Raw genomic sequence first — 25,743 nt, 5'->3', positions numbered from 1 at the left:
ACCCAGAGCACAGTTCTATCCCCTTTAACCATATGTCACAGCTGATTTAATGGCATCTTTGCCAACTCTTCCCAAAACTCAGTGCCAGGCATATTTTTCCTGTTTTCCCCCCTTAATATGACGGTAAGATATAGGGAGATGTTTGTATTTGTCTATATATATATACAGGTATTTTTCTGACCTTTTAGCACCATGTTTTCTGAAAGCACTACACTGCAACAAATTCATTAGGTAAAGAGAGATAATAAAATAATAATAATAATAAATAGAGATATACCTATCTCATACAACTGGAAGGGACCTTGAGAGGTCATTGAGTCCAGTACCCTGCCTTCACAGCAGGACCAGATTTGCCCCAGGTCTCTAGATGGCCCCTCCCAAAGATTGAGCTCATAACTCTGGGTTTAGCAGACCAATCCTCAAACCACTGATCTATTCCTCCCCCCAAATTCAAACAGCAAATACTGAAGGGGATTCTGCTATATCCATATGGTAAGTAACATTGATTTTTAGAGCTCTATACATTAAAAATGAGCTATAATTATGTGGTATACACCTAATTAAAATGTCCTATAATTGGTGAAATATTTTACTGAAGTCATTTTTTTTTCAAGCGACAGGTTTACCAGATGATAAAACTTGTCTTGTGGTTCCCTGTGCTTGCCAAGAAGCTCTGAGCTAAGTACAGTGGGTGGGGTCAGTTGTGGACATTAAACTCCCTTTGAATGCCAGCATTCTTCACTAAGCTCTTGTTCTGAAGGCTTAAGTCAGGCTTCTTGCCAAACACTCAAGTCCAAGACAAATTGCCTATGTGGGCGTTTCATGCACAAAGATGACTGAGATTCAGTTTAGCTAGACGGATAAACCTTTTGAAATGTTGCTTGTTAGAACTGACTATATTATAGATGGGAGCTAGTTGCTTATTGAAAAGAACTTGAGTAAAATGTAAGCTACCCTCAAATCAGAGGCACTTAGGCAGATGTACTCATGGTGTTTTGCAAGTGTACATACCCCTCACCTCTGCTCACACGCAATGCAACCATTTAATAATGACGGACTTGTTTTAAAAATGATTATAGTGCAGAGATGTGTTTTTCAGACTTTACCTTGTTTCTTTTTTATTGACAAAAACGGGTCATAACATTCATGGAATTTGCAAGGAAGAATTCATGGTTCCTATTCCCTATGTTTTGATTTGTATTGAATAAGGCTGTGTGTGTTGGGTGGTGAAGTTGGTACTGGTGATTGGGGGTGAAATTGCCTCTTGGATGAGACTGCCCAGGGCCCCAAAAGTCCCTATACATCATGCAATCCCCTCTTAGGCCTCAGTTCAAGGACTTAAGTGCTCCATGAGGCCCAGTCCTGGACATCAGCACTAGGGTAAATTTTTCTCTGTGTCAAGAATAGTAAGCTTATAAAATGTCACATCATTCTCCATGAAACCCTTTATGCAGAACAAAGCCAGGCTGTGGTTGAAACACGACACATTCCTGATTCCTCTTGCGCATACAAGTCTCTTAGCCCCTTCAGCACTTCCCTCAATTTGTTTTTCATCATTCTTTCATTACAGGGAAAAATTAATCTTCTCTAACCACCCAAAACTGTTTAAAGGACTTTGAAACCTGGGCAAGTACAATGCAGGATGTCACCTTGTACTGGAATTCAAGGCAAGAGGAAGTGTTTGTAAAATGCAGTGTCTCTGCATCAAAGCCACTTCCCTAAGGCACTGGACTAAAATAAAAAGTTATTTTCCCCTGTAGGGACTAGATTTTTCCCTCCCTTTTTCTTACCTGTATGAATGAGTCTGTTCTTTTTTCTAAAGGGCCTGTTCCTCCTCAGTTTAAAGACATTTATTTTTAAATTGTATTCTTGAAAGTTACTAGCCTTAGAGACTGAGGTCCTGGCTCAAATGTGAACCAAGAGCAGCCTGGAAAGTAGCTTTGGAGTGTGTTTCTATCATGACCTATGAGGACTCACTTTGTCCTTTCCACACTTGGCTTCTCTGCTGAGACCTTCAGCAAGGCCATCAATAAGTAACAAAGGTGGTGGTGCTATCCTGAAAACAGGATCAAGACAACCAAATAACTTCACATAGGGTTCAGGATACCTATCAGATTGTATCAACTGTCTTTTAATGTTCATCTAAACTGTATTTGACCTAACATAACAGCAATGTAAATAAGGCGAGCAGAATCAGGCCTTTGTAGATTAATGTGGAATTTACAGTACTCTACTGGATGTTATTAAAATCATAAAAATGATTATGGTGTTTTTGGCACATTCCCACATTATTTATAGTATTCCTTATTTGATATACATGCTACACATACTGTGAATACCCCAGTAAAATTAATTAGCATTTGCTGGTAAAATTACCAAGTATTTCAAAGGTGACCACATTTGTAATTCATTATGTTGCTCAGATGATATTAAAATTACACACATTGAACAATGAGAATAAAAAATATTGAATAGCTGCTCATTCAGGGAGCACTCTCCGTACTGTGCACTGAACAAGGAAAGGGTCCAGGGGAAAAAAACAGTGTGGGATCATGTAATTAAAAACTGTATCCTAATGCATATGTACAAGGAGGTGTGAATTAAGGCTGAAAAGGCCACCTTCATTCTGTCAGTCTTAATGTTCAAGTGCTTGACTTTGTGAGCTTAATGTCATTTGTTTTCACATATGAAATTACATGTGCAAACTAGATTTTTAAAAAGACAACTGAACATACAATTTCCATTCTGTGACATCTGTTCTGGTCTGCAATAAACTATATATTTGAGAGAGTTTGTCTGTCTGTGTGTCTGTCTGATTGTTCAAGAACTCCTCCTAAACAGTAAGACTTAGAACCACCAAATTTGGATTGCAGCTTCCTCCTATCATAATGGAAAGCCAGGTAAGGGTTTGGTTGTGCCAAGAAAACGGGACGTGCCTGGAATGGGATTGCTTCTCAGAAAACCAAATAAAAAAGAGACAGAATCAGCAAGCATGTGAAAGGGATTGGCTGCCCCCTTCCCGCCAATCTGGGCCTGCCATAGCCTTTTCTGCCTTTCTCCCACTACTGCCAGTGAGTTGGAGGGCAACCCCTGCTGCCATCACCAGACCCCAACCCTGCTAGTTCCCTGAGCTACATCATTCAAGAGAGAGGGTTGGGGTGAAAAGCAGGGCAGGGGTGGGGAAGAAGTGAAGTAGGGCAGAGCAGGGGGCAGGAAGGGACAAGGTAGAGCCTGGGGTGCAGAAGAGGTGGGGTGGGGTGGGGTGGGAAAGGGCAGAGCAGGGGTAGGGTGGGGAAGGGATGGAGCCTGGAGTGGGGAGGGGGTTGTCCCAGCCCTCCTCTGAGCTAGGGATGGCACGGGGAAGACTCACATGGTGGATGGTCACATTGCCAGTGCCCCCCTGTGTCCCTCATCAGAAGTTTCCCCTATTCCTTCACTGTCATTTTCACCAGGTTGGAGGAGAGAATTAGGGTTGGGGGTGAGGGTTCCAGTGTGGGGCTGAAGGGTTCAGGGTGTAGGGGAGGAGAATGGAGGAGGAGTTTGAAGCATAGAAGGGGGCTCAGGGCTGGGGTACAGTGTAAGGGCATGGGAGGGAGTGAAAGGTGCATTCTCTGGATAGCAGTTATCTTAAATGGCTCCCAGAAGTGGCAGCATGTTCTCCCTCTGGCTCCTATGCACAAGGGTAGCCCTCATTCCAATGGAGCTACCAAAGTAAAAATGAAATTGTTACAATAATCAGGGATCTTTTCACTGTGAAGATAAATTCATTAAGATTTGTAAAAAAATTTGAGGTCCTTGTATGAAACAGTCTACAGAAGTACAAAAGTGAATGGCTAATACTTGTGTACAGTCTACAGGATTACAAGTTTAATAAGGACAAATGCAGAGTGCTCCACTTAGGAAGGAACAATCCATTTCACACATACAGAATGGGAAGTGACTGTCTAGGAAGAGGTACTGCTGAAAGGGATTTAGGGGTCATAATGGACCACAAGCTAAACACGAGTCAACAGTGTGACACTGTTGCAAAAAAACCAAATACAATTCTAGGATGCATTAACAGGAGCATTGTGAGCAAGGCACGAGAAGTCATTCTTCCACTCTACTCTGTGCTAATAGGCATCAACGGGAGCACTGTGTCTAGTTCTGGGCATCACAAAAAACTGGAGAAGGTCCAGAGAAGAGCAACAAGAATGATTAAAGGTCTAGAGAACATGACCTATTAGGGAAGACTAAAAAGAATTGGGCTTGTTTAGTTTAGAAAAGAGAAAACTGAGATAGGACATGATAGCAGTTTTCAAGTATCTAAAAGAGTGTTACAAGGAGGAGAGAGAAAAATTGTTCTCCTTGGCCTCTGAGGATAGAACAAGAAACAATGGGCTTAAATTGCAGAAAGAGAGGTTTAGCTTAAACATTAGGAAAAACTTCCTACTTCTCAGGGTGGTTAAACACTAGAATAAATTGCCTAGGGGCAGGGCCGTCTTTAACGAGCGTGGGGTCCGATTCCGGAGGCAGGGCCGCGCAGGTGCGGGGCCCTGGGCGCAGCACTGAGCATGCGCCGCGCACCCGGGGCACTGTGCATGCGCCACACACCTGGGGCACTACACATGTGTCGTGTACCCGGGAGCAGGGCCCCCTTCAGCACGGAGCCCCATTCCAGGGAATTGGCCTAAAGCCGGCCCTGCCTATTGATATTAAGTAACTCTGTGCCCGCGGCTACACACGGCACGGAGTAGGTAGTTCGATTTAGGCTAATTCGAATTACCGTTACTCCTCGTGTACTCCTCATGTACCGTTACTCCTCGTGTAACAGTAGTTTGAATTAGAAAGCCTAATTCGAACTACCTACTCCGTGCCGCGTGTAGCCTCAGGCACGGAGTCCGAACTACCAGGGATTTAAAAATGGCGGCGCCGGCAAGATGCAAATGAAGCCCGGGATATTTAAATCCCGGGCTTCATTTGCAACTTCGATTGACTACATTAACCACCCTAGTTTGAACTATGGTGGTAGTGTAGACATACCCTTAGGGATGATCTAGACCAGCATTCCTCATCCTTTTTTTTATAAAGTATCTCTTTTTCAAAAAAAAAAATTAAAAGTATCCCCAGTACCTACATTTTTCAGACACACACAAAAATGTTCTACCATTGCAACGCATTTGTTTAATCAACTTAATCTTAGCTGGGCAGGTGATAAATTTTTGGGTGTAAAAAGTACAAAAATAATAAAGTGCTATAAAACTTAAAACAAAAATTCAGTTTTCTCCAAATTTCAGTTGTGTTGACATACCCCCCAGACTTCTCTCGATTACCCCTAAGGGTACTCATACCACTGGTTGAGAAACACGGATCTAGACAGTGCTTGTGCCTGCCATGTGGGCAGGGGATTGGACTCAATGACATCTTGAAGTCCCTTCCAGTTCTATGATTCATGTGTACATTGAACAGCTCCTATGGAAGTCAGTGGAAAGACATATTGAAAGGTGGATCAGTCCCCTAATAATTAGAACTGGGAGAAGTAGGATATAAATATAATTTATTTTTATAAAACCTTTAATTGGCTTAATAAAATATCACTGCATGAAAATGCAAAGCTCATAAAAATCCACACCCTGCTTATACCAGTATTGCAATGGATTAAGATAGTATACACAAGAATTTCATTACCGTACTAATACAATAGGGGAGCCTCATGTCTCTCTTCTAAATAACCCTTCATGCAAATTTCAAATGTTGACCATGACACCAGACTTGGAGAGCATTACGTTGTGCCTCCCTATGCTTATGATATATTTGATTTCAATGCAAAACAGCAGACTCATCAAAATCCCACATGCCAAAATTAATTCATGTAGATACTATACATCCGTTTCCCCTGAATCTTGTATAGAGTACTACAGGCAAGCTCACAAATAATGCAATACAGAAAGAAAAAAACCCAAGTAGGAAAAAGATTATCATCAACAGGATTATGTCAAATTATTGCTATTTTCCCTCCCCTTTAACCTCTGGTTCAAAAAGCACAGTAATATTGCAACTGGCATCAAAGTGTATTTGACTGCACATTGACATATGGGACCACTTTCTCTCCCCCATGTTAACTGTATAGTCTTCCTGAAGCTGATCGGATTGCACTTTTGCAATTGGAGGCAGTATGTGGTCCTGAAATAAAGGATGCGTTGATGACACACTAAATATCTGGATAATGCACAATTATATATTTTATTGTCTCATGAGCATACTGCCTGATTATGCATTTCTAAATACATAGACCATACCCAATCTAGAAAAATGTTATAACAACATGTTAATGTATATATAGGTATGCATCTGAAAGATTGTACCTGCCACTCAAAACAGTAGCTGCACTTGGATACTGCTGTTCTTCACTAGATGCGTTAAGACAGAAACATATCTGACAGACTTGTGCTGAAAGGCACAGAGATTTGGGAGGCTTTAGTTCTATATGACTATTTTAGCCAAGGAGCCCATTTCATCAGTTCAACGAATTCCTTACATATGCTGGAATAATCACTGTCTCTATCGAGCTCACCCCAGAGTATAAACTCTAGAGAGCATTCTGCTTATCTGTGGTTTTACCTTGCCCCTCAGTTAACTTGGACACACTCCACTGCCCAGGAACATCAGGCGGCTTTTCAACAAACTCTCTTGGATGTTTTGGATCTATAAACCAATAATATATCCTGGATAATATTGTTTGTATTGTGCCAAGTGATAACTAGCCTTTTCATGGGTTCATAGGAGGTAAAGGAGGTAGAATGCGAAGAACCTCTTGCTTTCTCAAAACAAGAGCTTCTTAAGGTCTTGCATGCAGACTTTCCAGGCATTATGAAGGACTTACCTCACCTCCAATTATAGGGAATGGGATGGGAAGCTATGAATGAAACAGCTGCACACTCTTTCACTGCAGCCCACTGAACAGGCCCTGTGCATTGTCTGGAATATGCTTCACCTCCTAAGAAAAGCTGAAGAACTGGGTATGCTCACAATAGGTTTGTTTTGATGCTCGCTGAAGTCATTGGAATGTCTCCCATTGACTTCAGTGGACTGTGGATCAGATTCCAACATCCAAAGGAATTTTGCTTCTGATAAGCCTAAAAGTTATGTATGGCTGCCTTTCTGAACTAAATATAATTTCATTATGAATAGGACATAAGAAATGGGGAAATACCAATACATATTTCCTGCTCATATAACAGACGTCATTTAAAAAGTATAAATAGTATTCCATGGTATTTACTTTACCACAATGTGTCCTATGCTTAAAGGATACTCTACTGTGAGATGTTTCTACAGTGCCGTGGTAAATGTTTCCTTTTTAACAGCACTCACTCTACTCCCGATGGAAAAGCTGTTTGGACTTTGCAATTTCCACCATATTTGTTTATTTCTCATATTTCAGTTACTCTGCTGATCTATGTTATGTCCAATTTAAACAAACAAAACAAATTAGGAAGCTCCAAATGGAATTTACAGCTAGGAGAAGGCAGATGTAGATAATAAAAATGTTAAATAGAAACCCCCCAGTATATGGACAGATAAGGGTTATACTTTGAACATATTTCTCTAGAGCATGGATGTGGAAACCGAGTATATGTTGGACTGCCAAAACAAATATAGTCTAAATAATATAAGATGTGCTGTCTTTACATCACTTATTTCTACAGTAATTCCATTATTTTTCAAAGGGATCAAAATTTAGTGCATGAATTCCTAGGGGAAGGTAGAATGGGAAGGGAAGCTTTTAAGGAAATAAACAAATTAAACAGACCCATCTTTCAAATGTCAATACTAGAATGTAAACCATTTCTCCTGTAGATAGAAGACCTATTCTTACACCACTGTTGTCAGTAAAAATTTAACTATAAGCTTCCTTTAGAGCAAATAATACGGGCCAGACCCTCAAATGAGTATAGATTTGTTGGCTTCAATAGAGCTTTAGCAAATTACCCCAGATGAGATTTTGGCCTCCAAGATCTAAATTTCTTGTTATTTATCCTTATTACACCTCAGATTTTAACAAATACATCTGTCTTGTTAAAAGTATCTTTCATTAGTGATACTGTATACTGAATGGATACAACATGACAATTCTTCTATCAGCCCTAACTCCTCCAACAGGTAAAATTCCCATTGACCTAGTTCCATTGAAGACGAGGCTATAAAGTAGGCAGTATTCCTGAAAGGGAAAACTCAATCTACTGGGTATACATTTCCACTCTGACTAGGTCCAATCCTCCCAGGTGCTCAGAGCTGCCTCTGAGGGACTCGGCATCCTAACCTACCATTTACTTCATACAGACATGGAGAAATTGGAGAAGATCCAGAGAAGAGCAACAAGAATGATTAAAGGTCTAGAGAACATGACCTACAAAGGAAGACTGAAAGAACTGAGCTTGTTTAGTCTGGAAAGGAGAAGTCTGAGAGGGGATATGATAGTGGTTTTCAAGTATCTCAAAGGGTGTTACAAGGAGGAGGGAGAAAAAATTGTTCTCCTTGACCTCTGAGGATAGGATAAGAAGCAATGGGCTTAAATTGAAGCAAGGGAGGTTTAGGTTGGACATTAGGAAAAACTTCCTACCTGTCAGAGTGGTTAAACACTGGAATAAATGTGAGATATTTCAGAGATATTTCAAAGCAAGATAGAGCAGGTTATTTCAGAGCAGGTTAGATAAACATCTGTCAGGGATGATCTAAATGGTGCTTGGTCCTGACGTGAGAAGAGGGGACTGGACTCGATGATCTCCCAAGGTCCCTTCCAGTTCTAGTATTCTATGATTCTATGACTATAGAAACAAAAATGGAGTTACTCCTGTTCGAGGATGTATTTTACAAGATTTCTTTTTTTGTTTTGTTTGTTTCTCCCTAAGAAGGTTGCAATAAAATTGGTCAGAAACATGTTCTTTTGTTAGGCAGAAAATTTCAACAAAATTGAAAATTATCACCACCTTGATTTTCATACGAACCTGCTCCTGGGATCGCATGTGGCCTTTGGTGGCCAGGCTGGCAGCTATCCTGCTATTGATGGTCGCATTCCTCCATCTAGTGCGGAGTTCATGGACGTTGGGGGCATCCCCCTGCAAACCTGAATAAGGTCCACACTGATCTCTGCCCTGGACCAGGAAGGTGCCCGCCTTCTCCGGGCCCTGGCAGGCTCCTGGGAGCTGGCACACTGCTCCTGGGGAGCGGTGGAGGGCTGGCTACCAGTGGCTTGCTGGCTTATGTTTTGGGGCCACTGGGTCAGGGGAATGACTGCTGGCTCTGGGCCGACAGGCTTGGAGCTGGCACAGGCACTGTGGCCATAGTCTACCCCTTTAAGGGCTCCGTGGAGGGCGGGGAGGGAGAAGAATGTTCTTGCTTGAGGCTGGAGTGGCCACCAGGACACCCTGGAAAGGCTGGAGGCCCCCTATTTTGAAATATGTGTCTACACAGCACTTATTTTGAACTAGCTAATTCAAGTTTGGTGTTACTCCTCATAGAATGAGGTTTACCATATTTGAATTAAGCACCCCGCTATTTCAAATTTAATTCAAAATAGCTGTTTGCCTGTGTAGACACTATTAAAGTTATTTCAAAATAACGGTTGTTATTTTGAATTAACTTTGATGTGTAGACATACCCTTTGAGTGGAGTTTATTTTTTTAATTAAAGACTGAAATTATGCGTGGAAAGTTGACATGTTTTGCCAAAAAATGTTAAAAATCCATTTTCCATTAAAAATATTTTGATGGAAAATTTTCAACCAGCCCTCTGTTGCAAACATTTACTCGAATAAAAGCACTTGGCATGATCCTAGAACTGGATATTTTTAAAATGTACTGTAGGACAATGATTTATTAGCGTTTCTTGCAAAAAATAATCTGACTGCAATGTGTGTTGAATTCAGCTATACAAACAGGCTTTAGAATTCTGAAAAGGGTGTATAAGTAAGTAAAGATTACATCTCATTAAACATATATATAGATCATTAGCTTTATCTATAATTTTTGTTGGTATTCAGATTAACCAAACTCTGAAATTCCTAGGAACCAATCTAGAAAACGTGGGGGTTTTCTTTTCTGTTTAACCTAGTAATTTGGGAAAAGAAAATATCAGAGGAGTTATGACATATCTAGTGCTCCTCAGTTTTCTTGCAGTTGGAGAGTTATTGCGTAAATAGGCCAGGACTGGGTTCCCTTGCTTCCCAGAGCAGAATACAAGTTCCCTGTCAACAAGCTCTGCCCCAGGAGTGGGGCCATGTACAGTAGTGAGCAGAAAAAGTAATAACCCAACACTTGCTCTTATGGAGGACTTCTCCATTGTTGGAGGTGTTGAGGAGAAATGTGGTACCCTGCAAGGTTTGATACCCTCACTAAGCTTTTCAGTGGAAACAGCTCCCTGTTGACAATAACTGAGAAGTCCACTTACTTAGGAAGATCCAATAAGTGCTGACTGTAACTGTCCAGTTCCAAATGGAGGTGAACTACTGCAGAATGCCTGTGCTCGAGCCACAAAATTTGTTGCCTGTTCATTTTGGGTTGCAGTTGCAGGTATTGGTAAGAGTCTTTAATTCTACACAATCTGCAACTCAGCCATGTGAGAGATCACATGCTTATGCAATAACCCAGTTCAACATGGACTTGGAAACTCTTGTTCTCAGTTCCTAGGACTGATTTCCACTGAACCAATGGCAAGATATTTCACTTGAGGACTTATTTTTGCAATTTATATCCCTTTGTGTCTACATATATCTGAGTCTTTTCACAATTCAGGATATGATACTTTTTTGTAGTTTTAAATTTTGCTTTATGAATTTGTGTTTTGATTCTGAACAACTGCATTGCTAGACTATCTGTATACAGCTGTCCAGGTTCTTGAGAGCTACCAGCTGTGAGTAGCACAATGTGTAGAAAAACAGCTCAGAAAATGTATGTTTTTTTATTCCAGTTTTTCCTGAAATTCAAAATTTTGTACAGCTCTTGTTGGTGATAAAGTCTTCCAAACTGTTGTCTACATTTCTCAATTTCATCAAAATTCAAAAAGGTGCCCAGTAGTGAGCAGTATATTTAAGTTATACTTCTAAAGTTCTATAATAACCTTATAGCTTCTACAATAACAGACACTCTGTATATTAGTGAAACAAACAATCTAATACTTTTTCTGACTTTCAATGGAAGAAACACTGTTCACTCTGAACAAAGAAGTAAATTCAACCTCTCTGGAAACTGGCAGCTAACATGACAACCAGTGGTATCCAGGACCGTAGGTATTTTCCAAAAGGGGAAGAAATTCAGCCTAAATAATAGTCTGAGATGAGTGTCATGGATAATTTATTGAAGCAAAAAAAAGTATCTGAATCTGTGGGTCCAAAAGGAAGCAAGCAAATGTAGCTAAAAACCACATAAAGTGAAAACTCAGCCTTAGATGTGTATTCACATCAAGTGCTATAGTGGTATGCCTGCAGGCATTGCAGCTATGCATCTGTAGTTCTGTAAGGGAGACACTTGAACAATGGAAGAGGTTTCTCCGTCCATATAATTAATCCTCTTCACAACTAGGTCAACAGAAGAATTTTTTCAATGACCTATCTGGCCACATCTACTAAGCGATAAGTTCCAATCTAATACAGTCAATTTCCTACCACCAATTTTGTGAAGTTGAAGGTCCATTTCCTCACATTGGGAAACAATCAAATATAGCTTGAAGTAGAATGTCCCCATTAGGGAACTTGCCGTTGTCTCAGGGTACGTCTACACTGTATTTTTAGTTCGAACTAGGGATGCAAATGGAGACAACCGAAGTAGTTAATGAAGTGGGGATTTAAATATCCCGCGCTCCATTAACATGATCTCGCCGGCGCACTAGTTCGAATCACAGCTGATTCGAACCAGGAAGTGCACGCCGGGACGTGTTAGTTCGGACTAAAGCCCTTAGCCCGAACTAATGTTACTCCTCATTTTTTGAGGTGTACCGGTAGTTCGGAATAGGAAGCCTAGTCCGAACTACCTAGTTCGAGCCCCGTGTAGCCGCGCTGCACGGGGTTCGAACCAGCGGGGTTTTAAAAATGGCGGCTCCCCGCTTATGCAAATGAAGCCCGGGAAATTCAAATCCAGGGCTTCATTTGCAAGTGCGGTATGCCTACATTACCCTCCTAGTTCGAACTAGGACGGTAGTGTAGACATACCCAGAGAGTGAGGCACCGTTGGCAGCTTTGCATTCTGGGCTATTCTCAGTGTGTCTGCTGGGTCCAAAACTCCACTGCAGATGGTGAAGGATTCATGTCGCCAGCATCCCAGAATGCACTCATTTACTCCCTCCCACTTGTGTGGCATCAGCAGTAAGCAGTCCACTTATGCCTTTTGGTGCCCTGGTTGCCCATGTGGATGCCATAACACAGCAAGCATGGAGCCCAGTGTGCAGGAAAGCATCATCATGCTCATGTGTATAATGGTGTGCCTCTTTGCACTGTGTTTCAACAGCGTACTCATGTTGCTCCACTAGGAAGAGGAGGAGGATGAAGCTCGGCACAGCATGGAGGTGCTGCTCAGGCAAGGCATGGCGCTCATGCTAGTGCAACCACAAGTTAATCCTCTGGACACAGCGGAATGCCAGTTCTGGAACCATGAGATGAGCTCAGACTGGTGGGACTGCATTGTAATGCAGATATGGATCGATCAGCAGTGGCTGCAGAACTTCCACATGTGGAAGGCCATGTTCCTGAAACTGTGCATATGGCTATCCCCTGCTCTGAGGTGTCCTGAGGGAATGAGGCCCGGTCTGTCTGTAGAGAAGTGCATAGCCACTGCCCTATGGAGCCTTGCCGTGCCAGTCAGCTACCAGTGGGTCAGAAATCAATTCGGAATGGGAAAATCTTCATTCGGGGCTGTTCTCATAGAAGTAGCCAAGGCGATCAATAACATTCTGCCACAAAGGATTGAGACACTGGGAAATTAGAACACTGTATTAGATGACTTTGCCATGATGAGTTTCCCTAATTGAAGTGGCATCATAGACAACATGTACATCCGCATCTTGTTCCCCCAAATACCTTGCCTCAGAATACATCAACTGCAAGGGGTAATTCTCCATGGTGCTGCAGGTGCTTGTGAATCACAAGGGCCACTTCACTGACATCAGCGTGAAAGGGTCAGAAAAGGTGCATGACACTTCCATCTTTCAGATTTTTTTCCCCCAACCAGACAATCAGAATCAGAGAGATAGATATGCCAATAGTGATCCTGGGTGACCCAGCTTACCCCTTGTTCATGAAGTCCTGCCTGGGAAGCCTGGACCCCAGCAAGGTGGAGTTCAATAACAGTCTGAGCAGGTGCAGAACGGTGGTGGAATGTATCTTTGGATGTTTAAAGTGCAGTTTCAGGAGTCTCCTGAATTACCTGGACAGTGAGGGGCAGTGTGAATCAGAGAAGCCTTTAAGGACAGTTTTATGCAAGACTTCTTTTGATACTCTTCCTTGTGGCTCTCCACAAGTTGCCCCTGCATTTTCCTTTAATCCCTCACCCCACCCTTTCAGTTCAGTCAATAAAAAGACCATTGTTCAATGAACATGGGCTTTTATTGTGGGAAAACAATAGGGAACTGGAAGAACTGGGAACCAGAAGGAGAGAGGGGGACTCAGGAATGGGAGTAGGACTGCCTTCTGCCTCCTCAGGGCCTGGAGTCTCTGGATCCCCTTGAGTTTTCTCCTCACCCACGTCCTTGCACCCTGGCATCCTATTGAGATCCTGGGGATAGAATCCATGGGGCTGGTGGAGGAGGGGCCGGAGTTGTCATTGAGGTGGGTGTGATTCTGGGAGGTGGCCCTTTCAAGGCAGTATTCCACTCACTCCGTAACAGCAGTCAGGGAGGTGAACATGGTCAAGAGGCTCTCTTCTCCTGCTGCTCCGCAATCTGATCCTGCCACTCTGCCTGGATCTCCACCACAAGAGTGTGCATGCAGTCCTTTTGCTTACAGATCATCTCCTCCCTCATGCATTTGCACCTGTGGATATGAGCCAGGCTGGCAGATGCTGGAAGAGGTGGAGGATGCACCGAGCTGGCTGTAGTCTGAGCTGCAAAGAAAAATTGTAAGGGTAGACTTTACACTAGATACATTGTGTTAAGCCTATCCCTAATCTGTTAGACTACAGTGAAGGTCTCTGTAAAGACAAAGGAGAAGTGTTCTATGCAAAGCCAAATGTTTGCTTTAAAGTGGGAACTTTACAGCAGGTGCCCAGACTTCTCAGGGGAGCATCGGGACATACTTGCTCCAGAGGCAGACAGTCATGGTAAGGGGCCAGTCAGGGCTAGAGCATGCAGGCAGGAGGAGTGTGGTGGCAGAGGGTAGCTTCCCACCGTGTGAGGCACATGTGGCTTCCTGGGACAGTGCTACTTTCCCAGCCAGGGCAGGAGCCTGCAGGTAGAAGGAGGGGGAAGGGATGGTTTGGCTTGCCGCTGCATCCAGCACATGCTGGGTCAATCACATGCAGCCTTCCAAGGACACTGGTTCCTTCCCCGCATGGGGGAGAAGGAGTCGTGTGGCTGGAACATGCGGTCTCCTGGAGAGAGTGCTAATAGTTTCCCCTCCTCCTTCATGAGGGTTTTCATGTGAGATATCAGTCTTCTCTGAATCAAAGCAAGTGATTGCAAGCATATGCTAACTGAATGTGGCCAGAAACCTAGGCCTTATGCTGCACTTCTTTGTGATTCATTGATGCCAGACCATTTACTGGTGGCTCGCCTCCCCAAAAACCTTGTGAGAAGGATCATGGAATTCCTACTTGAGAGCTTTGTGGGGTTGTGCAGGCAAGGCCTCCTGTTCCATCTGCAGAGACATGACCAGGCTGATCCGGGCCCTACGCACCGAGTAGGCACAGAGCGCACCACACCTCACTCCCCACTGCCTTCACTCACTTGTAGTTAATTTGTAAACTCACCAGAAGTGTCCTTCCTGAGGTCGGTGCTGGATTGGGAAGGATCCTGGGAGTGGGGGACTGACTCCAGCAACACAACCAGCTCCCTGTTCTCGGGGATCAGCAGCTGGTTCTTGCCCTCCATCTCCTCCCCCTTCACCATCACTGCATCCTCCAGGATGACCCCAGTCATGTCTTGGCCTCACTCAATGACCACACTGGAGATGCTGACTGGGCCACCCCCCAAAATGGCATCCAGCTGGTTATGGAAGTGGCACGTGTGAGGTACTGCATCAAACCGTCTGCTCTTCTCCTTCACCTTGTGGTAGGACTGGCACAATTCCTTAATCTTGACACAACCGGGCTGCACTTCCCTAGACTATCCTTTAGCCCCCATGCAGCCATATATCTCAGATCCTGCCATATATCTCAGTATTCCTCCTGTTGGTTCAGAGCTCATTGAGGATGGCTTCATCCCCCCACATCTCAGTGAGGTCCAAGATCTCCTGGACACTCCATACTGGCCCTCTTCTGCACCCCTGGGAACTGGAGCCTGTGGGAGCAGAAGTCCTCAAAATCATCACACTGTTGTTGGGTTTACTTGATGCCATCTGCATGTGTGCCTCGGTGTGCTGCTCATTCAGGAATGCGCTTGCACTGGTGGCCACATGGGACAGGGCCTTCTACTGTTTCTGGGGCTTTCTGAGCTCAGCAGGAGTGATGCAAGTTATGGCCAGAGCAGTCGGAGCAGGAAGCTTTCCAGCAACACTGTGTCTACACTAGCGTAAATTTGATTGTGCAAGGTCAGGAATAGTGTTACTCCTTGTGAAAACTAGGAGAACAGAAATAAACTTCTGTAGCTCTTATGGTTAATGCAACAGGCTTAATAGTTTTAGTGTATTACGTACAAAATCAAGCTTATGCAGCTAAAGTCAATCTAATCTAGTATAGACCAGACCTCTGTGTCCATAATGGTCCCTTGTGACATAGCTAGGTCGACCTACATTTTAAGTGTGAACTAGACCTAAGTTATATGGACCATTTAATCAGTTGTGCAATGCTAGAGATGGAGTGGAGAACATGCCTTCTTGATCTCAATTTACATTCTGATCTCAAACATGAGATTTAGTCTATATCCAACCCAAATTAACTGAAATAGAAAGAGGCAAGAGGCTACAAAAATATACTAATAAAAAATATACTAATAAAATTCTGTATAAAGAAGAAGTTTCCTTAATCCCAGAGAACTGAGGTATTATCATGTTTGCTAGCAGAGTAGCTCATGCACATTAATATCACAGTTGGCCTCTGCGCTTTCCATTAATTTCATCAGATTTTGGACCAGGCTTTAAACTGTAGTAAAAGTGCTTTCCATCACAAAACTGCAATGTCTCCTCCTTTGTACTAAATAATAAACTCATGTTTTGAAGCTTAAATCAGAAATAACTGACAACCAACATAAACGTAACTGGAAGTGGCCTTTTAGATGGGAAACAATATGCAAAAATCACATCCGCTTTATCCAATATTGAGATAAAATGTTATATGACCTACAATCCCATTCATTGTCGTATATGATCACCATGCAGTATAATTTTATAACATTTTTCCTCTTGGTCTACTGAACTTCAGTTATTTCCAAAGTGTTAAAAATGTTCCGTTTGCTACTATAAATAATTATAATTGACAGTGCATTGTCAATCTATTGCGAAGCTGATTTAATTAAGAATGCCAAGGGGCATCATTTGGAGCCAGGTATCTAAGCTGCAAAAATTTTTTGATCTCAACCTCTCCCTATAGGACCGTCCACATTGGCACCAAAGGCTGGAGGGCAAGAGAACAAAGGGAATTTTATGTGTCTGAATTCAAATTCTTTCCCTTTGAAATGAAGCGTCCAGAATGGGCAATAAAACTGTGAAAATGGATTTCTGGCCGCATTTGATGTTAAAGCCTTTAGTGTCAAGAGCCAGGTCTTTCTCCCCCTCTCCCCCTTCTTTTCTTTTAGGTTTTTTTTCCCTGAATGGTCTTGTGGGGAATTTGTCCTATAAATTATTTCTTACAGATTGTAGCATACAGTACTGCCTCTGTCATCCCCAGAACTGGCAGGATGAAAAAAACCAAAGTAGATTTTTTTAATTAACTTGTATTTTCAGTAAAATTGTCATGGAAAACATTAAATAGATATTGCTCTTTTTCCACTCCTCCTCCCCCCAGCCTATATGTGAAATCCTAATGTTTATTAAGCATCGCTGTAGAAAGAGGAACTTTCTTGGGTCTCCTTCTTCTTTCAAACCAAGTTTTCATAATCCTTTTTGTCATCTCTCCCATCCCATAGTGGGAGATTTCAATGCAATGGGAAAAGCAGAGGATTAGGCCCACTTAGAATGATCATGAAGTGGGATCTATTATAATAATGATTACAACCATTTTATCTTTAATAGCTCGCCGCTGATGGAAAGGTGAGAGGAGGGAGAAGAGTGGCATATAAATGAAAGGAATCTTGACATATTGAGATGATGATGATCTTGGCTATTGAGATTGTTTCTAAGCTTTGATTGCATATGAAAATTGATCTTTAAATATTTATTTGTAACAAAAGCAGTTGGCAATACCTTATTAAGGCTGTCTAAATTAATTTCAATTGCTGAGCGCCATGCAGACAGTGTATTCCTGCTGTCAAAAGTAAACTTTTTTGTGGTGTGTGCATATATTACATATATATATATATGCAGCAGCTCTTCATTACTTATTTATAACCCATTCTTTCAGCACAGCAAAAGTACAATGATTAGAAGTCCTTTTCTTATTCTGTTAAGTCAAGGTATCGAAATCCAAGCACAGTTCAGAAGGGCAGAAGAGACCCTATTACAAGGACTTAGAATCTTTGCCAACATACCATAACAACATGTCTTTAAAGTACATCTCATTCCTGCTTCCGGAGTTCACAATCTGTAGTTCTGCATCCCTCTTGTAAACCTCCCTTCCCCTCCAACTCCATATGGGGGTGTGGGGGTGGGTATGTGTTTCTCTAGGCCTCGCTCTTTCTCAAGCGAGATTTTTCTCCTTCCTATTCATTCTGATCATTTTTCTTTTTGGTTTACATTCCATATTTATCTCACTTTTCCTATTTTTCTATGTTCTCGGGTATTTTACCCCACATTTTACCTTCTCTTATTTTTTGCTGCCCCTTTCTGTCTGAGTCTTTATTTCTTGTAATTTAAGATAATTTTTATGATTTTGAGTTAAATATGCACCGCCTACTTCCAGTATGTTATATCAGTGTAAATCCATTGTAACAATTAAATCAATGGAATTATTCTGATTTATAACTCTGATCAGAATCTGGTTCTATGGATTTACACTGATATAAACTAGTATAAGTGAGATCAGAATCAGGGCCAGAATACTTTAAATCACAAGAGAAAACAGATTATGTTGATAAACTAGTAATTTATGTGGATGGTCAATCATATTCATAGCACAAGTACATAACAAACAATCCTCCAAAATGCAGTCTCTTGCACAAATCCCTCTTTTTCCAGAATATTATTCTCAAATGCAATCTTTCCTGGTGACCTGCCATAAAAACCTATAGTAGCAGAAGTGCAAATCCTCCTTCAGAATCTGGAAGGTTTTATATATATATGGTGCATACCATAGTGCTACAGAAACCAGAGCTTACCCACGGCACAATAAGAAGAAAGAATGTCAATACTACTTAAGAACAAGCCAATATGCAGTTTCTGTACAATAAGGATAGATCACAATAACAACTGTTTGTTTGAAAGCCACGCAATTCATAAAGCTCCCTACAAAAATATAGAGTTTAGTTGGATGGTTTTAAGTTGTCATGTTTACAAAACAGAGAAGTATTTCATATGACACAAGAGATGGCATTTTTCAATACTGGGTCTTCAACCTTCAGGTTTTAATTATACCAGATCAGAGGTCAAACTCCTTAACTGATTTCAGAGGAGATTCTGAAGAGATTCAGCTGTTGGTGTATGAACAGAATAGATGATACATTGCCATAGAGGTCTAGTACATTTCAAACTAATAAACTACTATATATTCCTACCTACAGTATAAAGCTATTAATTACACGGGAAGATATTTCACTCAAGATCTACATATTTAATTAAGCAACAAACTTTCAAAATGAACCATTGTGATTATTACAGAAGTCCATCTAATTATTCTAAGCCAAAACATACTGTATCGTACACAACAAACATTGAATCCTGGTGTGGATATAACTTTGTATGTACAGTCTTTTTACTCTAACTCGGTTTCATCTTCACATATACATAACATCAAATTATAGGTCTAGTCCAAGATCATAGCAACTGTCTTCTAAGCACCAGGGCCTGCTTCATCAAAGCATTTAATGTAGTCTCAACTTTAAATTGGTGGTTAATTCCATCCTTTTTTTGCAAAGTAATACATGCTCAAAGTTAAGGATATGCTGAAGTGCTTTGCTTGATTGCAAACTATACTCATTACAAGCCCTGCTTCCAAAATATCTGTGTCTAGAATATGTAGTAAGGGCTTTTTTTATTGACGGGCTTAATTCTATTCTATCTGTGAACATGAACTTGCATTTAAAGCTAAGTCTACACTGTCACATTACTGTGCTATAAGTTTCTGCCTCAGGAGTGTGAAAAAACACACACCCTAAACACAGCAAGTTACAGATCTTTAAAATGCCAGTGAAAACCTGGCTATGGTGCTGGGACTTGCACTCCCAGCACAATTATTTACTCCCCTCATGGAGATGGTTTATCAAGAGTGATGGGAGAGCTCTCTTGTACTATTTCCCTATACTGATACTGGATCCCTGGTAAAATTACTTGTGTTCAAGTGAGTTCAACAGCAATCAGTCATACAAATATTCAAATTAACATCAAGTTGACTGAGCCCCTATTAAAAAGAAATCCTGTGTAGTTAGTTTATTTTTATTGACTTTTTTTTAAGGCTATCGTGTAAGAGAGAGGGTGTGGCGGCATGTGCACTCACTATCACAGGGGTGAGTATATTCCAGAGTGGGATGCAGCCTGCTCGGCCATGAAGTAGCTGGCCATCTCAGCTGTTGATAAATCTTCCCTTGTGTCAGGGTGACCCAGAGTCCATAAGCAGCCCTGCGCACAGGGCAGTATAGGCCACTGGTCAAAAGTCACTTAATAGTCCCTATCTTGGGATAACACCAAAAGTCCATTAGTGACCCCTAGCACAGGGTAATATGTCCTATCAGCCAGGGTCTCTAGACAACCCTTGGCTTAGAGTAGTGTGGCCAAATAGCCAAAGTCTCTATACAGCCCTTGGTTCAGGGCAATATGGCCTAAGGGTCAGAGTCAGCATACAGTCCTGAGTTCAAGGCAGTGCAGCCAAGGGCCAGAGTCAGTAAAGTCGGGGCAAGCACCCTGGTAGGGAGACCCAGGCCCACCCTGCTCCACCAGATCCCAAACCAGGGCCCTGTGAGCAGCAGAACGGTCTGCCACACCCTCGGCGGGGAATCTGGGTGGGAGAGGCCGCTCCTGCACCATTCCTGGGTTACTTCCCTATCACTTCTGCCAGGCCAATGTCCAATGTAGCTGGGTCTTCTGGTTCCCTGGCAGCAGTTTCTCCCTGGAACTCCATAGGGGTTACATCACATCTCCCAGGACTCTGGTTCCCACTGTCTGAGTCACTGGCTGCTGCAGCTCAAGAGCTCCAGCTGGAGGTCTTGATTCTTCACTGTCCATCCCAGATTGAGCTGCTCTGCTACCTTTTATACTGCCCCAACATTTGGAGCATGCCCAGTCTGGGTGAAAGGGCGGGACTTCTTCCACCCAGAGGATCGGAACCCCACCTGATTCCATGGGGCATATGCTTACCCTGTCACAGAGGAGTAACCCACCCTCTCTCACACACATGAGGAGAGGTCACACACACTCACACCCCTATACGGGAAGGTGACTGACTGACAAAACATCCCTGCCTGGCACTCTTTTCTCCCCGTGCCTGGCTGGACACCCAGGATGGACCCATCTCTACTGGTACCTGGCACTGCATCTTCCCAAGTCATGTGTGTGGAGGGCATCCAGGGTCACACATTATGTCCACCCACCCCAGATTTCTGCCAGGGTTAACATTAGCAGTCTTTTAGCACTGTGTGGAAGGGAATGACTGGAGCTGCTTCCAGATGTGGGAGGGGAGAAGAGGTGATGGGATGACCTGGCCCATGTCTTTGCAGAGCTCTCCCCTTCCCACCTTTCCCATCCTCTCCCACCCCTTGTGTTTGAAAGCAACTTGTTCCTTCCTACCTGCACAGAGTTAAAGGTATCTAACACTTCCAGGCTGCAGCTGGACACCAACATAACTCAGCTGCCTCCTAACTCCCAGCTCCAGCAGAAGCAGGGTGCATTGTGCACCAGGGCCCAAGAAACCTGCCTTCAGGGGCTTCAGAGAACATGGCCAGAGATATGGCTCAGCAGAGGAGGGTACCTAGGCAATGGAGCATCCTGTGGTCCCTGTAGGCAGGACCTAAGGTGGTGGTGGGGGAGAGGCTTGGGCGAAGAGGGTGCTAAACCTCTGCCTCAGGAGGCTGCTGTGCAGCCTATATGCATAGGCTGGAAATTGCTACCTGCACCCCCACCACTCCAGAGTTTAGCTGCGGGGTAGAGAGGCAACCCTATGCCAGCAGTGTGCAGGGCTTTGGCACATGCAGGGATTCGCTCTTCCTGGCCAGCATCCGGTACCAGAAGGATTTGGGATTTCCTGGGGCACTGGCCCAGCCAGAAGCAGTGAGGGAAGGATGAAGCTTGCTGGTCACACTGTCAGACCAGGGGCTAGTTCTCCATGCAGTACTAAGAGTGAGACCAGGGTGGGGGGCAACAGTTTCCACAGGCCTCCAGACAAGATGTTGTGGGGGTGGACAGCTAGCCTTCAGCGCTGCCAAGAGCTCAGTGCCTCCCACCATCACTCAGAGCCATGTGGAGTGTGTGGAGCAGCACTCCAGTGGTGATTTAAATGGCTGGGAGCCCCAGGCCCCTTTGAATCACCAGGCATTGAGGCAACTTCCCTCTTTGCCCCCCTCTTGGCAGGTCTCAGTGACTTTGCCAGGGGATATGGAGGAGCAGCAGGAACTGAGAAGGGGGAGAAAGGACAAAGCAAGGAGAGGACAGTGAGAGAAGGAGCTTGTAAAGGGTGAACAGAAGAGCTGACACATAACTGGCGGCCTCCTGGCACCTACTTGAACTTAACCATTCACTGCGGCTCACAGCCCGAAATGAGATGGAGAGGGGCCCTACTAGCCAACAGCTGGCACATAGGAGGGGCTGCACTGATGGACAGGCAGGGGGAGGGGCCAGCTCCCTGTGCACTGTATCTTGCCTCACCACCTGCCTTACACACCCACCCACATTGTCAGCCACTGGACCCTGTCACTCATCACTGGTGGGCAGGCAGCAGGAAAGCAGGAATCCAGCCAGCATTAGGAAGTACCAGTACTGGGAGAGGAGAGGAGACAGAAATAGAGGGCAATTTGCCCTTTTTAAAGACACTTGCAGGAGGGCTTGAACACAGGATTGTCCCTTTAAAAATGGGATATCTGTAACCCTAGGTCTCTCCCAGGGCTCTTGCCATGGCCACACTGCCTCTGCCACAGCTGCACTTTACCTTTTAAGTGTAGACAAAACCTCAATTTTAAAATTGGTTTGCTCATTTTTTCACTCATGCAGAATGACCAGATCTCCAAGATGCACTGGACCATACACCAAGCAACATACATAAAGGCAGGAATAAGTCCAAAAAGCACACACATAAATATGTACATTGTAAGCAATGTAAGCAGTGTATTATCAATTCTACTTGAGCGTCAGACATTTGTAAATTTGGCATAGGACTGAAGAATTTCCAGCTTCCACACTGTTTAAATATTCTGCAAACACAATTTCCACAACTCGTATTACATTTTCACAGAGACTATGTGAATTAGAAAAACAGGAAGATTTTGAGTATTTGACACAGCTCTACCAAAATGAGAGCCAACAATTTTATTTTACATCTGTTAGTCAGGCAGTGTTTCACCCTATCCCAGTGGTGTTCTGCCTTTGCATTAAATGTTATGGAAATAAGTTTCCCAGGTTCCATTGCAGCAATACAAGCTCAGGCTGTGATAATGTGAGGCTTTATAAACAAAACCTTGCACTGGACTTGTCAGATAGTTTAGTGGAAGACCTAGAGGGAGTTGCAATAAGGCTTTACTAGGTATGTATAAGCCCTATGATACAGTTTGGATCAGTGCCTTGACATAGTGAGACTTGTACTGTGCTGTTGGAGGTGTGTGGTTTCAAAGGAGACTCTTACAAAGTCTTTGACCATTTGAAATCATTAAAGGTTTCATATCACTTGACATGTAGAGGCCAGTTAAATAATACCAGAATTTGGAAGTCTACCCAAATAAATATTCCATGGCTTTTCAACTGGATATCAGTTTCTTTACTTCTTGTCATATCTCGCATTTAAGCTGTGATTACTAAGTATGGAGTGGCCACCAGGGCACCTGTGCTTTTTCCTCTTTCCTCTTCTTTTGAAAGAACTCCATCTTCCAAAGAGCTCTTTTGGAAAAAGGCTTCTTCCTCGTAGAAAGAGGTTTCCCAATGTCAGGAAAAAACCCTCTGTTCTTTCGATTTTTTGTTGAAAGAACGCGATTGTGGTGTGGACATAAGTGAAGGTTTTTTTCAGAAAACGGCTGGTTGGTTTTTTTTAAATCTGCAGTATAGATATACCCTCTCTCCCATACACAAATACACACACTCTATCTCTTTTGGAATCCTATTATCCTCTTAGCAGAGCATGGCATCTCATGGAAGAGAATATGAACAGATAATAGTCACATAGTCAAGCAATTCTATTCAGAGTCATATATAGCAACATCTTTTTTATTAATCTAGTACTCTTTATAGACCACTAGTCAGAAACCCTCATCTTAAACACCTCAGACTTTGACTGGTAAATTTTCTCAGTAAGAGATTCTGTAGCTCAAATGCTTTTCTGGTACTCAAAAGTCAGCCTTTGATGAATAGTTTGACCCACCCAAGAAACAAAGTACTTATATTGTACTGATGAGCCTCAATGCCAGGTGAACCACGTACACTAAGCTTACTGCAGCTAGGTTCAGGTATACAAGCATGTGAAGTCTACCAGGATGTGGTCAGACTGTAGTTAAGTACATTTAATTTGTTTTTCTTCAGAGGCCTTTGTAACAGACCCATAACTGTTTTGGAGGTAATTTGACTTCACTGCACTACTTTCAACCTGCTAGAGAAAGTATAAAGGTTATTCACTACCTCTTAGTACCACAACAATGGATATTTCCATCCTTAAATTAATCTCATTTCTTTTCTGTAGTGTTTGGAGGTTGAAGATAAATATCAGAAGCTTATTTAGTTATCTTTTGGGTATGAGTCTTCAAAGAAGAGAGAATAATGATGAAAACATAGTCAGTCTATGTGGAAACTCTAATAATTACTATTTTAATTTTTCAAATGTACTACTAATAAAACACATGTCAAATTATCAGCTTTTTAGTACTAACTTTTTTCCTTACACCAGGGCACTACAGCATTGAGGCTCATCCTCAGGATGGTAGATTGAGGAAGCCCTCTGTACGGTGATCTCGAGGGATTGCACCAAATAATATGGAACAAGGTGCTATGAACTGACAGTACCTAGGAGAAGGGAAACTATGATTTCAAACCAGGACAGACAGCGCTTGCTAAGCCTTTTTAGGCACTTCTGTGTAGGAGAAGGCAACTCTCATCTCAAACATGCACTCTGTCCCTTCAGTGCACATGTCACAGCTCCTGTGTCTGTGTACAGTGGTTGCTATGAGAAGAGAGAGTGGGGTTGGAACTTACAATCCAGCCTCACTTTAATCCATTCATATGTGAAGGTATATCTCTTGACACTGAAGATTTACCTCTTGTTAATGAAAATCCTACAGCAATGGGCAAGTGATGTCAAATGCAGGTGGAGGATGCCACTGGAATCATCCATGTAGGTGTCCCAGATGTGATGGTTGCCTATCTGCTGAACTGAAATAACAGCAGCTCCCATGTCCTGGTGGGGTGACAAGACAGCCCTATTTAGGGATAGCACTGCTTTCTTCAAAATAAGGGGAGAGAAAACAATCCCTAAAGCAACATGTTCCAGTTAATTCCTGTTGGTTAACCATAACTGACTGGATATCCAATTTTGAGGTCACAAGAGAAAATCAACAACTAAACAGAACCTATGCTTTGCATCCAGGAATGTATGCACACTTCTTAACAGCAATAATCACCATGAATGCATGATGGCAATGACTGGATAATTTGAACATTATAACCTCAATGTCACAGTCTTAAGTGAAACACACATCTCTGATATCAGCCAGTTCAAGAGATTGGAGCAGGCTATTCATAATATTATATGGGCCATCCTGAGGGGCATCCAAGACAAGTGGGAGGTGGCTTTCCCATCATGATGTCATTAATTCCCCAGTTTGAATCCCAGCCACACGGCATCAGTCCTCGTCTCATGATTGCAAAGCACATGCACCCACTTTGCCTGCTGAAGACAATGAAAAGGCTTTCTATTATAGCCTGAATTCAATGATGTCTTTAGTACTTTTAAAATCCAAGCTATATATAATTAGCGATTTTAATGCTAGAGTTGGTCAGGACTGCACCACATGGGTAAAGATGCTTAGACATTGTGCCATTGGAAGTGAAACTCAGCACCCTCTTCAGCCAATTTGTTCATGGGAAGTGCTCTATGGGTAGGTCTAGACTACTGGCTTTTGTCGACAGAG

This window comes from Pelodiscus sinensis, chromosome 5 (assembly GCF_052426305.1).
Source record: "Pelodiscus sinensis isolate ZL-2025 chromosome 5, ASM5242630v1, whole genome shotgun sequence".
NCBI lineage: Eukaryota > Metazoa > Chordata > Testudines > Trionychidae > Pelodiscus > Pelodiscus sinensis.
This window is presented reverse-complemented; position numbering follows the sequence as displayed.